The sequence below is a fragment of the Macaca nemestrina genome, chromosome 14, assembly GCF_043159975.1.
Source record: "Macaca nemestrina isolate mMacNem1 chromosome 14, mMacNem.hap1, whole genome shotgun sequence".
In the NCBI taxonomy this organism is placed as follows: Eukaryota; Metazoa; Chordata; class Mammalia; order Primates; family Cercopithecidae; genus Macaca; species Macaca nemestrina.
Genome location: NC_092138.1, coordinates 18430995 through 18445111, shown reverse-complemented (window position 1 = coordinate 18445111; position 14117 = coordinate 18430995). Strand labels below are relative to the sequence as shown.

Genomic DNA, 14117 nt, shown 5'->3' with positions numbered 1-14117 from the left:
GGTCTTGAACTCCTGACCTTGTGATCCACCCACCTCAGCCTCCCAGGGTGCTGGGGTTACAGGTGTGAGCCACTGCACCCAGCCAATTAACTTTTCTTTTAACTTTTCTGAGTCTCAGTTCCTCATCCGTAAAACAAGGGTCTAGGACTGGATTTTTACTTTTTATAACATGTTGGTTCCCAGCCCCCTAATCTGGGTCTTAGGCATCAGTATTTTTCTAAAAGCTACAGAGGTGATTTTGATGTACGGCAAGGTTGAGGACCAGTGAACTAGAGCAGTGCTGCTCAAACTTCTATGTGCATACAAATCACTGGGGATCATGCTGAAATCAGATTCTGTTTCTGTAGGTCTGGGTTGGTGCATGATACTCTCCATTTCTAACAGAAAGATCAGGTGATACTGATACTGCTGGTCCACTGATCACATTTTGAGTAGCAAGGAGCCAAAACATCTCCAAAATGTCTTCCATTTCTACATTATATCTCCATGGTATAGTTTATATAGTTCGTGGGAGTCTGTGTGCTGCCTGAGTGATATCCCACATTTAGTATGTTAAGATTGATAGTGTATTATCTTATCTGCATAACCTCTCATTGCTTAAGCTGCATCCAGACTCATGCATTTTTTTTTTTTCTTTTTTTCTGTTTTGGGAGATTCATGCATCTTTGAAACAACACCTCATATTGAAGTCATTTTAATAGTACCTTGCTTTAGACAGCCTGACAGCTCTAGCTGGTGGCTGGTGGGTTGTTACATTTACTGTAGAGAAGAGGGTTTTCATTTCTTCTTATCTTAGTTCACTCCACTTCAACAGGTACTTACGCTTTTGTATTGTCTCCTTTCGTCTCTTCAACAGGTTCCCTCTCCATATTGACCTCTTAATATTTTGGGGTACATGGGCAAAAAGAATCATGAGTGCATTTTGTTTTATTTTTCTTCTCATGCATGTACATTCTTTGCAGAAAATTTATTAAGCGTTAAGTTTAAGGGAGCAAAAGTCCAACTCCAACTTACTCAAAACTCAAGCATACTTAAGCTGTAACATTTTTTAACTCTATACTTTAACCCTATCACTTAGCAATTGTTTTTAGAAATAAGAAAATACTATTTATAGTTTGTGGTTCTTTCTTTTTGTTTGCTGCAACTCATCCTCTCAGTGGCCGGCATCATGGCCGAGTGGAAAGACTCCTGAATGGTGGTGTCTGAAGAACTGATATTCTGAGCCTTCACCCACCCTTAAGTAGTTTTTGCAACTGTAGACACTTGGGTTCTGTAAGTAAACCAGGGAAGAGGTTAAGGAATGCTCCATTTCTTAGGGCTGTGTTGGAGAATTTGGTTACCTTGGAGGAACATACCTATCACCTAAAGTCTAAGGCAGTAAGAAATTATAGTTTGCGATTGAGGAATGTTGCTTCGGAGTAGTGACACTCAGAGAGTGGTCTGCGGACTGGTGCAGGTCTGTGAACTATTTCTTAAAGATGGGTGAATGAGATAAGGTATTTGTTACTTGTGCAAAAATTAACTCACTGTTTTCTTCATAGAGAATGTCTTCATCTTTAAAAAACAAAACAAAAACTCCATTGAACTAAACGTAGTTAACCAGAATCTTTTGGCTGATCGGTAACAATCTGGGAACGAGCTACTTTCCTGCTTTAGAATACTTAATCAGTCAAAAGTTGTATCAGGTTATGTTATTCTTTAAGAATAGACTGAAGTGGAAGTTCATAAAGTGTAACCTAAAAAATAAAAAAGTAAATTTAAAGGCATGTTAGATTAAAGGTAAGAATCAAATTCAAGGTGGTATGAATGTACGTAGCATAGTTAAGTCCAAGGCAGTTAACACAGGTTCACAAGTAGTAGCTTCTTATTGAAGCTGTAAGAAGCACTGCAGTTTGTGCTTTGGTTAATGCAAAACTTGTTTAAATTCTTCTGAGTGCTTCTAAATTCTCTGAGATAATTTTTGTTTTTCATTTTTTACCATCTACTTAATTGAAGATAACATACTTCTATACGTCACGAAGAATTTTTATTCTGTAGTCTTAAATTTCAGGACCATGTTATTGTCTGAGAAGCTTTAAAATTAAGCCTGCCTCCCCTCCCCCTGCCTGGTGATATTCTTTATTCTTTACTACTATTTATAAAATTCACTGCAGCTAGGGCAACTATCTGTTCACCAAGAAAAGAGGAAGGGAGATCCTTCACCAGTAGCAAAACATAAATACTGAGAATGTCTTTTCTGGGTCAAAGTGCAAGAAAAGTAGAAAACAAGCAAATTTTCTGGGGCTAGGCCTGTGAGCTCACTCCTTCCAATCAGTGAGGTGGCACGTGTCTTCTGCCACTGTGCCAGTGAGTCTGGCATCCCCATCCCACTTTAGATCTGTTCCCTAGCCGCCTCATGGTCCTTGCAGCCCTTCCCCTGTGTAGTATAAATTAGCAAGGGATGCTTTCTTAATTGAGAGACAGAAAGGGCCCTAAGCTTGAATCGATACCTAACAATACAGCCACTCAATTTGTAGCACTATCTAATCTCAATTCTGTCTTAGAACTGCTTACTTTAAGGGATTTTATTCGTAAGCCTACCCTCATAAATATTTCTGCCAACCAGATATGGGGCAGCCATTCTTCCCATTTCATGATTATAGAAATGGAGTCCAGAATCATTTTGGAGTTTGCTTATCAAAGTCATGGTTTAGCTAGACTAGAAATTAGAGTCACATTAGGATTTGGGACTGCACAGCTGTATTGTTCAAAATATTTGGTGTTCTTTCAGAATGTTTTGTCACTTCATTCTGAATTCTTCCCGTGCCTTTCCATAATTGTCCCCTAAACCAACCTTGACACAAGCCTGTGATTTCCCTGTTTTAGTGAACGGTAGGAAGCACCCTATCATCCAGGTTTTATGCACTGGAGTCATCGATTCCGTACTCCCCTGGTTGTCTAATCTAGTGAAGCCACATAAATCCACTAGCTCTCCATGTGCAGCCTGCCTGCTGTCCTTACTCTCAACCACGGTCACCATCACTGACCATCAGACCTTGTTGTCATACTAGAGGTTATGGTGGTCTCCAGGCTTTCTGCCTACAGCCTTTGCCTTCTCTATTCCCTTATCTGGGCTTGCTGGACCTCCCGGTCTACTTCTATATCTATGTTTTGGTGTCGGGTCATTTTTTAGGGGCCCTTCTCTGCCCCTGGAAAATCCTGCCATTATTCCCAATATGGCTCTGACCTCTTCTCTGCTTGCTTTGCCCTTTTATTTAGGTAATTTTATTCACTCTGAGTAGATGAATCTCAGGGTTTTTTTTTTTACTACCCTAGACCCTTCCCCTGAGACCATTGTATGTCCTCATTTGCCTTGAATGTCTTATAGATACTTAAACTCAACAGGTCCCGAAATGACATAGTCCCTCACAAGCCCACTTAGTGATTCCTATCTGAGGAAACGCCACCACCATCCACCCAGTTTCTCAAGCCAGAAACCCAGAGAGGCAGCTGATTATTCTCCTGCTCTCTCATTCTTTAGCCACACCCAGTCAAACATGAGGTCTTCTGGTGTCAGCTCCCAGTTACTCCTGCATTTGTTTACCTTTCTCCAGCTATGTGATCATGGTAAATTAACCACTTTTCTCTTCTTTGACTTCATCTGTAAAATGGGGACGAGAATAATCCTCTTAAAATTGTTCTGAACATTAAGTGAAATATGTGACACAGAGCAAGCGTTCCATTAATGTTAGGATGGTGAACACCCTTGGCCACCATATTTAAAAGGACTCACTGGCCTGGCGCGGTGGCTCACGCCTGTAATCCCAGCACTTTGGGAGGCAGAGGCAGGCGGATCACGAGGTCAGGAGATCGAGACTATCCTGGCTAACACGGTGAAACCCTGTCTCTACTAAAAAAAAAAAAAAAAAAAAAAAAATTACCCAGGCGTGGTGGCATGCACCTGTAATCTCAGTAATCTCAGCTGCTTGGGAGTCTGAGGCAGGAGAATTGCTGCAACCCAGGAAGTGGAGGTTGCAGTGAGCTGAGATCGTGCCACTGCACTCCAGCCTGGGTGATAGAGCGAGACTCTGTCTCAAAAAAAAAAAAAAACAAAAACACTCACCATGAGTAATGCAATAGCCTCCTAACTAGTATGTCCTGGATAAAGATGATCCTGGTCCACTAGGTTCTTTTGGATCTACTTCTCCACCTTCACCTTGTACTGATACTACCCCTTTCACTTTTTTCTTTGAATGTCAGTGTCACGTGCTGGTATGGCAGGCTTTGTTGGGAATGGTCTTACCCTTTTCTCTGCCCCCTTCTCCTTTGTGTGTCAGACTCATTTCACTCTCAGTTACTCAGGGAAATAGTCCTCTAAAAAGCATTTTAAAATACCCTGCATTCTGTATTTGTTTCAATGTCTGTCTCATTTGTTAGATTATAGGCTCTGTGAGTCCTATCTTGTTCCTGTACTGTTTTTTTCAGATTATAACGCAGTATATGGCAGAGTAGCAGACAATAATCGAAAGTTATGAAGTTAATATGGCTCACATTACTCTATCCCCAAAGCCAGAAGGGTTTTCTTCCCCTCCTCACTCTTAGATTTCCAGGGCTCCTCTGGGTAGTACCTAGGGCACTTAACACATGGCGTTTGTTATTGTGTTTATTTATATTTGATCTTCCCCCAACTAAATTATAAACACCTCAAGAGTTCAGATCAGTTCTGCATTCAGAACTGCTGTTTCTACCACAGCTTCTAGTTTAGAGTAGGAGCCAGTAACTGAAAACATCTTGTTGAATTTCCTACGTCAGAGGTGCTTTGGAAATTCCTTTTGTTCCTATCCTGAAGTTATCTTTCATCCTCCATCTTTCCTCTTGTGGTATGCTTTGTGGTTATAAATCTCTTCTTTCCGTCCACAGTATTAAATATAATCAGTGGCAAGAAGTGGGTGGAGGACAGAAATGCACTGTGGTGTCTTGACCTGTCTGGTACTTATCATAACTTTCCTAGGAATTGACCTTGATGGGCCCTTACTGCCGTCTAAATACAGTTCAAACCCCTTAGAGTGGCATTCAGGACCTTCCACAGTCTGACCTCAGTGAACCCCTTCTGTCCTTATTTTCCACTCTGTTTTTTATTGCATGCATCCCGTGCTCTAGCTTAATGGTTTTCAATCCTGCCTGCACATTAGAATCACCTGGGGAGCTTTAAAAACTGAAACCAGGGTCCTGGCTTTGGAGATTGTGAGTTAATTGGTCTGGAGTGAGGCCTGGGTGTGGGTGTTTGTGAAAGGTGGACTAGTAATGCTGATGTAAGGCCAGGGCTGGAAACGACTGACGAGCTCAGTGTTTCCCACGGAATATCGTCTCCTCTCCGAATTTTGAGGAGAGAGGGTCCCAAAGCCAAAGAAGCTTGAGTCGTAATTGCTTTTAATGTGCTCCTTTCCAAAAATGTACGGTGAACACTATCAAATGAAAGGCTCTGAGATATCCAACAGTAAAGAAAACTGTTTAACTTTCTTCACAGTGTGTGGGGTCATCTGATCAGGGACTCCTTTATGTGTATAATACTTGTTAATAACATATGCAACATGTGGTGTAGAAAATGTTATGTTTAGCCACATCGCAACTTTTGAGTCGCTTCTTTCTTTGTCCTTGCCTGATCATGTCATCCAAACCAGACCCACCTCCCACCCCAGGGCTCTCTCTTAGACCCCCTATTTTGTCTTCATAGCACTTCTCAGTGTCTGAAATTCCTCTTTATATACTTGTATGTGTGCTTCTGTCTCCCTCCACCTATGATGGGAGCTCCCTGACGGTAGGGACTTGCTGGTCTAGTTCACCCCTCTGTCTTCATTCACCTACAATAGTCCTGACAAGTAATAAAATACTTATTAAGTAGATATTTAATAAGTATTTGTTGAATGGGCAAAAAGGCAGTAATACATTCGTGGTTTAGGCTTTTTCTAAGGTACACTTGTTTAAATATTTTAAACTGCCTACAGAATTTAATTTAAAAGCTACCTGAAGTACATTTTAAAAGTAACTAGGAATATAGGAACACAATAGTTTCCTTTACCTTTAATTTTCTCAACCTGCCTAGTCAAGTATTAAAAAAGAAGAAAACAAACAAAAGTAGATGTGAGCCTGATTATAGGGAAAATGCTATTATTTTTCTGATGATAGAGAGGTTTCAGTCTGTGGTCGGGGACTTCTTTTTTCTAATTTCTCAGCCTGTCTCAGGTGGCTTCCCCCAGCCATTGAAGGAGCTGGAGTGAGCAATCAGTGAATGGTAGTGGACTTTGTGTGCAGTACACCACTCCAACAACAAAAACACACAGAAACAGCCAAGGAATTAGTTTAAGTAAAAGCTTCCTAATAATTAAAACCCTCCTGCAGTGTGAGAGTGTCCAGACAGGTTTGTCAGGGACAGTGGGGAGGCAGTTTGTGTATCAGAATCCATACGTGGAATCCCAGGTTCGGTTGCCTGCTGCTCAGCATGTGATGCTGCAGCAACTCTTGGACCTTGTTCGGAAGGGATCTGAATAGCCTGTTCTCTCTAGGGGTCCTCCTGCTGCAGCTGTGCCCATGGCTCCCCAAGCCTGGCTCTAACTGTCTTGTTTTGAACAAGGTTAATAAGTGTGAACTCATCTACACATTGTAGTGTGTATAATTCCTGAGCTCCACCACCACACCTTGAATTATTCGGAACTGTCCTTTTACTTCCTGTGAACCTAGTGATGCTGTCGCATGAGTAGGCCCTTTCCTTGGGCTATTAAAATCATCAAGTTGGTGCACTCGAGATAACATTGTAGAGATTTCTCATGAACGGTGTACACAAGGTGCGCTCCCAGGGTGCTGTCTAACAAATTCCTCAGTTCAGTGGGTCTGGTGATGAGCAATCTGGTATAAATAATCTCAAGAAGGAGGTTAAGCTGCATTTCCTTTATTATATTTTAAAATAATCTTTAAAACACATATTTTGCCAAGGTTTCAGATAGGAAACTTTAATCATTTATTCACCTGTTAGGAATTGTCCAGAATGAATTTGCATTTCCTTTTGTTGCACACTATGATAATTTATTATTCTTTTGAATAGCGTGGTATCCTAAATGCCAGAAAAGATGTGTGATGGGAAGCTAAATAAACCATATCAGAATTTAAGCAGGTTTTCTGGATAGATATTCCTTTGTGGTTGATATATTAATGTGCTTTAGCTACAGGCATACCTCGTTTTACTGGGCCTTGCTTTATTGTGCTTCACAGAAACTGTGTTTTTCACAAATTGAAGGCTGTAGCAACCCTGAGTGGAGCCGTTCTTCCAATAGCCTGTGCTCACTTCATGTCTCTATGTCACATTTTGGTAACTCACAATATTTCAAACCTTCTCATTATTACTTTATCTGTTACGTGATTTGTGGTTAGTGATCTTTAATGTTACTATTGTAATAGTTTTAGAGTAACGTGAACTGAGTCCCCGTCAGACAGCAAACTTAATTAATGTATGTGTTCTTACTGCTTCGTGCTATTCCCCCTTCTTTCCCTCTCCTCAGGCTTCCCCATTCTCTGAGACAACAGTATTGAAATAGGTCAATTAATAACCTTACACAGGAGGGCCTCTAAGTGTTCAAATGCGAGGAAGAGTCTCACATCTCTCATTTTAAATCAAAATCTAGAGATGATTAACCTTAGAGTGGAAGACATGTCAAAAGCTGATGAGCCAAAAGCTAGGTGTATTGTGCTCAACAGCCAAGTTATAAATGCAAATGCAAATGAAAAGAAGTTAAAGGAAATTAAAAGTGCTACTCCAGTGGTAAGAAAATGAAACAGCCTTATTGCTGACTTAGGGATAGTTTTAGTGGTCTGGATAGAAGCTCAAACCAGCCATGACATTCCCTTAAGCCAAAGCCTAATCCAGAGCAAAACCCCTCACTCTCTTCAATTCTGTGAAGGCCAAGAGAGGTGAGAAAGCTGCAGAAGGAAGGTTTGAAGCTAGCAGAGGTGGGTTCATTGGGTTTAATGAAAGAAACCATCTCCATAACGTGAAAGTGCAAAGTGAAGCAGCAAGTACTGATGTGGAATCTGCAGCAAGTTATCTGGAAGATCTAGCTAAGATCATTGATGAAGGTGGCTACGCCAAACAACAGATTTACAGTGTGGATAAGACAGCCTTCTATTGGAAGAAGATGCCATCTAGGACTTTCATAGCTAGAGAAGAGATGTCAGTGACTGACTTCAAATCTGCAAAGGATAGACTCCCTTGCTATGTAACTAATGCAGCTGGTGACTTTAACTTGAAGCCCATGCTCATTTATCATTCCAAAAATCCTAGGGCCTTTAAGAATTATGCTGAATCTACCCTGCCTGTGTTCTATAAATGGAACTACAAAGCTTAGACAACAGCACATCTGTTTATAGCATGGTTTACTGAATATTTTAATCCCATTGTTGAGACCCACTGCTCAGAAAAAACGATTTCTTTCAAAATATTACTGCCTACTATTGGTGTACCTAGTCACCCAAGAGCTCTGATGGAGATGTATAAGGAGATTAGTGTTTTCATGCCTGCTAATACAGCATCCATTCTGTAGCCCATGGATCTTTTAAGATTTACTATATAAGAAATACATTTTGTAAGGCTGTAGCTGCCATAGATAATGATTCTTCTGGTGAATCTGAGCAAGGTAAATTGAAAACCTTCTGGAAAGGATTAGCCATTCTAGATGTCATTAAGAACGTTTGTGGTTCATGGGAGGAGGTCAAAATACCAACATTAATAAGAATTTGGAAGAAGTTGATTCCAATCCTTGTGGATGCCTTTGGAGACCCTGAGGATGGTCTTTGGGGTTGGACCTTGAAGATGTGACTGAATTGCTGCAATCTCATGATAAAACTTGAATGGATGAGAAGCTGCTGCTTATGGATGAGCAAAGAAAGTAGTTTCTTGAGATTGAATATACTTCTGGTGAAGATGCTATGAACACTGTTGAAATGACCACAAAGAATTTGAATATTACATCAACTTGGTTGATAAAGCAGTGGCAGAGTTTGAAAGGATTGACTCCTCTGAAATTTCAAAGAAATTCTGTGAGTAAAATGCTGTCAAACAGCATCCCATACTACAGAGAAGTTCTTTGGGAAGGAAGAGACGCTCAGTGCTAACAAGCTTAATTATTGTCTGTTTTTGAGAAAATGTCATAGCCCTCCAACTTTAAGCAACCACCTCCCTGATTAGCCGTCAGTATTGAGCGAAGACCCTCTGTCAGCAAAAAGATCATGGCTCACTGAAAGCTCAGATGATGGTTAGCATTTTCTATCAGTAAAGTATTTTTAAATTATGGTGTTCTATATATGTTTTTTTTAAAAGACATAATGCTACTTCACACTTAAACTATAAAAGTTATGTTTGTACTGTACTGTAGTACATACATGCACTGGGAAACCAAAAAATTTGTGTGACTCGCTTTATTGTAACATTCACTTTATTGTCGTGATCTGGAACCGAATTCACAATATCTCTTGTGTATGTCTGTATTCCCAAACAATTTTAGCATGCCCGCAAAAGAATTCATGAGATTCTAACCACCTAAACTGTAGTTTCTTCTATTTATTCAACAAAAGCATATTGAGTGTCTTTGACGTAGCAGCCACTGGGGCTGTACGACAAGGCTATCTGCCATGGAGCCTACATTCTTTAGAACCTTACTCCTAGGGGTCTGGTCTGTGGACCAGCATTTTCAGCATCACCTTAAAGTTTGTTAGAAGTAGATTCTGAGGCCCTTTTCCAATTTGGATTTTAACATTTCCAGGTGATTAGTATGTGCATTACAGTTAGAGAAGCACTAGTCTAGTCCATGTAAACAAAAATATATATGAGGTAATTTCAGATGATTACAAATGCTGTCAGGAGAAGACAAAACTGTAATGGGCCAGAATGTGGGAGGAGAGGGAGTAATTGAGGATGGTAAGTGAAGGCATTGGAGGGAGTCTCCCATTAAGGCATTGGAGGGAGTCTCCTATTAAGTCCTGAGACTTAAATGATGGGTGGAGATGAGCCATGGGAAGATCTGGGGAAGGTGAGGTAGAGGGAGGAGCAAGTACAAATGCTAGGAAGAGGGACTGTCTCCTCGTTCCTTGCTGTGCCCTCTGCTCTAGCCAGGCCAGGGCCCATTTATTCACTTGCTGACTGTGCCTGCACCTGGAAGTGTAGTGGAAGGGTAATGGCAGAGCGGTATCTCAGTAAACAGGAAAAGGCCAAAACTTGGATTTTGATAGGAGTGGCAACTCATAGTGAGAAAACAAAGGGATTGTAAGGATGTTTTGGTAGTGACAGCTTCAAAGAATTGAAATTTTATATAATTGGGAGGAGGGAGAAGAAACCACTAGAGGCCATATGCTAGAATTGGAAGAAGAGGAAAGAAAATACTGAGAAATGCAAGATAGATGGAGGTTTCTTGAAAAACAGAGAAAAGAAGTAAACAGACGAGGATGCTTTAGGCTTGCCTGAGAGGAAAGACCAAAAAATAGAGAGCATGGCGCTCTGTATAAAAGGTGGCTTCTTTCCCTGGAGATAGGCATCCTTGATGAGAACTAAGGACGATTAGTCTTGTTTTGTTTTGTTTTATTCCTATATCCAAAATTCCTTTGTCTTTAGGTATTTCTCACATCATTTTGATCACACATACCATGTTGGGAAAAATCAAGATGAATGATCTCCATTTACTGTGGGCACAAGGCGTATTTTCTTCCCTCTACTGTGGCTAAGTATGGAAAAGGTTAATTGTAACTCAGCATTAAAAGACAACCGTACATTTATTTATGTCAGTAGGAAAGAGGAAGTTGTGAGAGAGAGAGAGAAAAGGAGGAGGAGGAAGAAGAGGAGGAGGGGAGGGAGAGAGAAGAGAAGTAAAATGTAAAGCAGGCAGCTGGCAAGGCTTGCTCTGACACACTGGCTGAGGAAAGAACTATTCGTAGAACTTGGGTGTCTTAGTAATCAGAGTAATCAGGTTCTCTGACCGGTTCCACCTTGTTCTGTGCAGGCTGAAGGTAAGCCCTCTAGAGAAAGTAATTTTCTTTCCCTACTCCCACTGACATCCCACTTTTCCCTCCCATCCTTTCTTTCCATTTTCCCTGCCTCTCCCCTCTGGTGGAACTGAGTATAACCATGGTAACATTGGTTACAGTGTTTTCCAGACTTGAGAACTGAAATGATTTGACCTTGTACAAGTAATTGGACGTCTGGCACAATGATCGTCATTCTCAACCTTGATAATTTATCTCTCGATCACTCTTAACCTTATAGCAGTATTTAAACACAGTAACTAGAGCCCGGAAGATGCATGTAGGTGGATAGGCACCTATCTAGGATTTCTCTTAAAGATATACCTCTAGAAAGCTCACATGGTGGGAGGAAAAAGAGGGGCTTTTTTTTTTTTTTTTTTACCATTGTAAAAATGCTTCAGTAAAATATAGCTTTAGCTCTGGGGATAGATTGGAATAGTTCCATGAAATGTAGGCACACCCTGATTCTCTTCAAGGACTTTGTTCTGTGTATTCCCACGTGAGCAACACAAACAGTAGCCCCATGTATCTTGTTAGGACAAATAAATGGGACATTTGAGAATATTCAGTTAACTGAACCACACATAGGGTACTTTAAAGCACACTTAACATGCAGTAAAATAGCATAAATATGAGTTCAACACGTAAACCACATTGACATTGCTGGTGGTATCATCATTAGTAAAATCATTGTTTTGGTTAAACTCCCTGGGGGAAGCAGTGGAAGGGAGGTATGGGGGTTGTGAAAAAAGGTTCAATATCGACACTTTCACATCGTTTAAGATGATACAAATTGACTACCCTGTTATAGACAGTATCCTTTTCTCATGGGAGTAAGTAGGATGGGCAGAGCTTTTAAAAACAGCAAGTCTTAGTTTTAAAGTCCTTTAGGAAACTGATAGATGGCCTATTAAATCAATTCTTATAACGTTATCACTTTGTTTTATTGCTTTATTAAGTAGTAGTAGTTTTTCTTTCTTTCTTTCTTTCTTTTTTAACAAAATAAGCACTCAAACAAATAAAGCTTAGGCATGTGGTTTTACCAGCTTGCTAGCAATACTGACAATATCTTCGGTCTAAATCTTTAAGCTTTATTCCAGTGAGGCTTTTTTTTTTTTTTTTTTTTTAATACCTAAGATCAGTGTTTTTTATTTATTTTTATTTTCTTTTTTTATACTTTAATTTCTTTCTTTTTTTTTTTTTTTTTTTGAGACGGAGTCTCGCTTCGTTGCCCAGGCTGGAGTGCAGTGGCACGATCTCGGCTCACTGCAAGCTCCGCCTCCCAGGTTCACGCCATTCTCCTACCTCAGCCTCCAAGTAGCTGGGACTACAGGCACGCACCACCACGCTCGGCTAATTTTTTGTATTTTTAGTAGAGACGGGTTTCACCGTATTAGCCAGGATGGTCTCGATCTCCTGACCTGGTGATCCGCCCGCCTCGGCCTCCCAAAGTGCTGGGATTACAGGCGTGAGCCACCGCGCCCAGCTATACTTTAATTTCTAGGGTACGTTTGCACAACGTGCAGGCTTGTTACCTATGTATACATGTGCCATGTTGGTTTGCGGCAATCATCAACTCGTCATTTACATTAGGTATTTCTCCTAATGCTATCCCTCCCCCAGCCCCCAACTCCCCAACAGGCCCTAGTGTGTAATGTTCCCCCCACCGCCCCGTGTCCATGTGTTCTCGTTGTTCAACTTCCACCTATGAGTGAGAATATGCAGTGTTTGGTTTTCTGTCCTTGTGATAGTTTGCTTAGAATGATGGTTTCCAGTTTCATCCATGTCTCTGCAAAGGACATGAATTTGTCCTTTTTTACGGCTGCATAGTATTCCATGATGTATAGATGCCACATTTTCTTAATCCAGTCTATCACTGATGGACATTTGGGTTGGTTCCAAGTCTTTGCTTTTGTGAATAGTGCCTCAACAGACATATTTGTGCATGTGTCCAGTAATGGGATCACTGGGTCAAATGGTATTGCTGGTTCTAGATCCTTGAGGAATTGCCACATTGTCTTCCACGATGGTTGAACTAATTTACACTCTCACCAACAGTGTAAAAGCCTTCCTATTTCTTCACATCGTCTCCAGCCTCTGTTGTTTCCTGAGTTTTTGATGATCCCCATTCTAACTGGCGTGAGATGGTATCTCACTGTGGTTTTGATTTGCATTTCTCTGATGACCAGTGATGATGAGCATTTTTTCATATGTCTGCTGGCTGCATAAATGTCTTCTTTTGAGAAGTGTCTGTTCATATCCTTTGCCCACTTTTAGATGGGGTTGTTTTTTTCTTGTAAATTTAAGTTCTTTGTAGATTCTGGGTATTAGCCCTTTGTCAGATAGGTAGATTGCAAATATTTTCTCCCATTCTGTAGGTTGCCTGTTCACTCTGATTATAGTTTCTTTTGGTTTGTAGAAGCTCTTTAGTTTAATTAGAGGTCTATTTTGGCTTTTGTTGCCATTGCTTCTGGTGTTTTAGTCATGAAGTCTTTGCCCATGCCTATGTTCTGAATGGTATTGCCTCGGGTTTCTTCTGGGGTTTTTATGGTGTTAGGTCTTAAATTTAAGTCTTTCATCCATCTTGAGTTAATTTTTGTATGCAGTGTAAGGAAAGGATCCAGTTTCAGCTTTCTACATATGGCTAGCCAGTTTTCTCAGCACCGTTTATTAAATGGGGAATCCCTTTCCCATTGCTTGTTTTTGTCAGGTTTCTCAAAGATCAGATGATTGTAGATGTGTGGTGTTATTTCTGAGGGCTCTGTTCTGTTCCATTGGTCTATATATCTGTTTTGGTACCTGTATCATGCTGTTTTGGTTACTGTAGCCTTGTAGTATAGTTTGAAATCAGGTAGCGTGGTACCTGCAGTTTTATTCTTTTTGCTTAGGATTGTCTTGGCAATGCGGGCTCTTTTTTGGTTCCATATGAACTTTAAAGTAGTTTTTTCCAATTCTGTGAAGAAAGTCATTGGTAGCTTGATGGGGATGACATTGAATCTATAAATTTCCTTGGGCAGTATGGCCATTTTCACGATAGTGATTCTTCCCATCCATGAACATGGAATGTTCTTTCATTT

At 40.6% G+C, this 14117-nt stretch overlaps 1 protein-coding gene across 19 annotated transcripts in view; it reads left to right on the top strand.

The window, feature by feature from the left end:
* Positions 1 to 14117, top strand: part of LOC105498726 (TLE family member 4, transcriptional corepressor) — a 155371-nt gene that overhangs the window by 22126 nt on the left and 119128 nt on the right. The window contains exon 1 of one of the 19 annotated variants that reach the window (XM_011771020.3): positions 10884 to 11025. The exons of the other annotated variants lie outside the window; for them this stretch is intronic. The gene's annotated coding sequence lies outside the window, so the exon portion shown is untranslated. Of the gene's footprint in view, positions 1 to 10883; positions 11026 to 14117 lie in introns of those variants that run through there. 19 annotated transcript variants of the gene reach the window in all.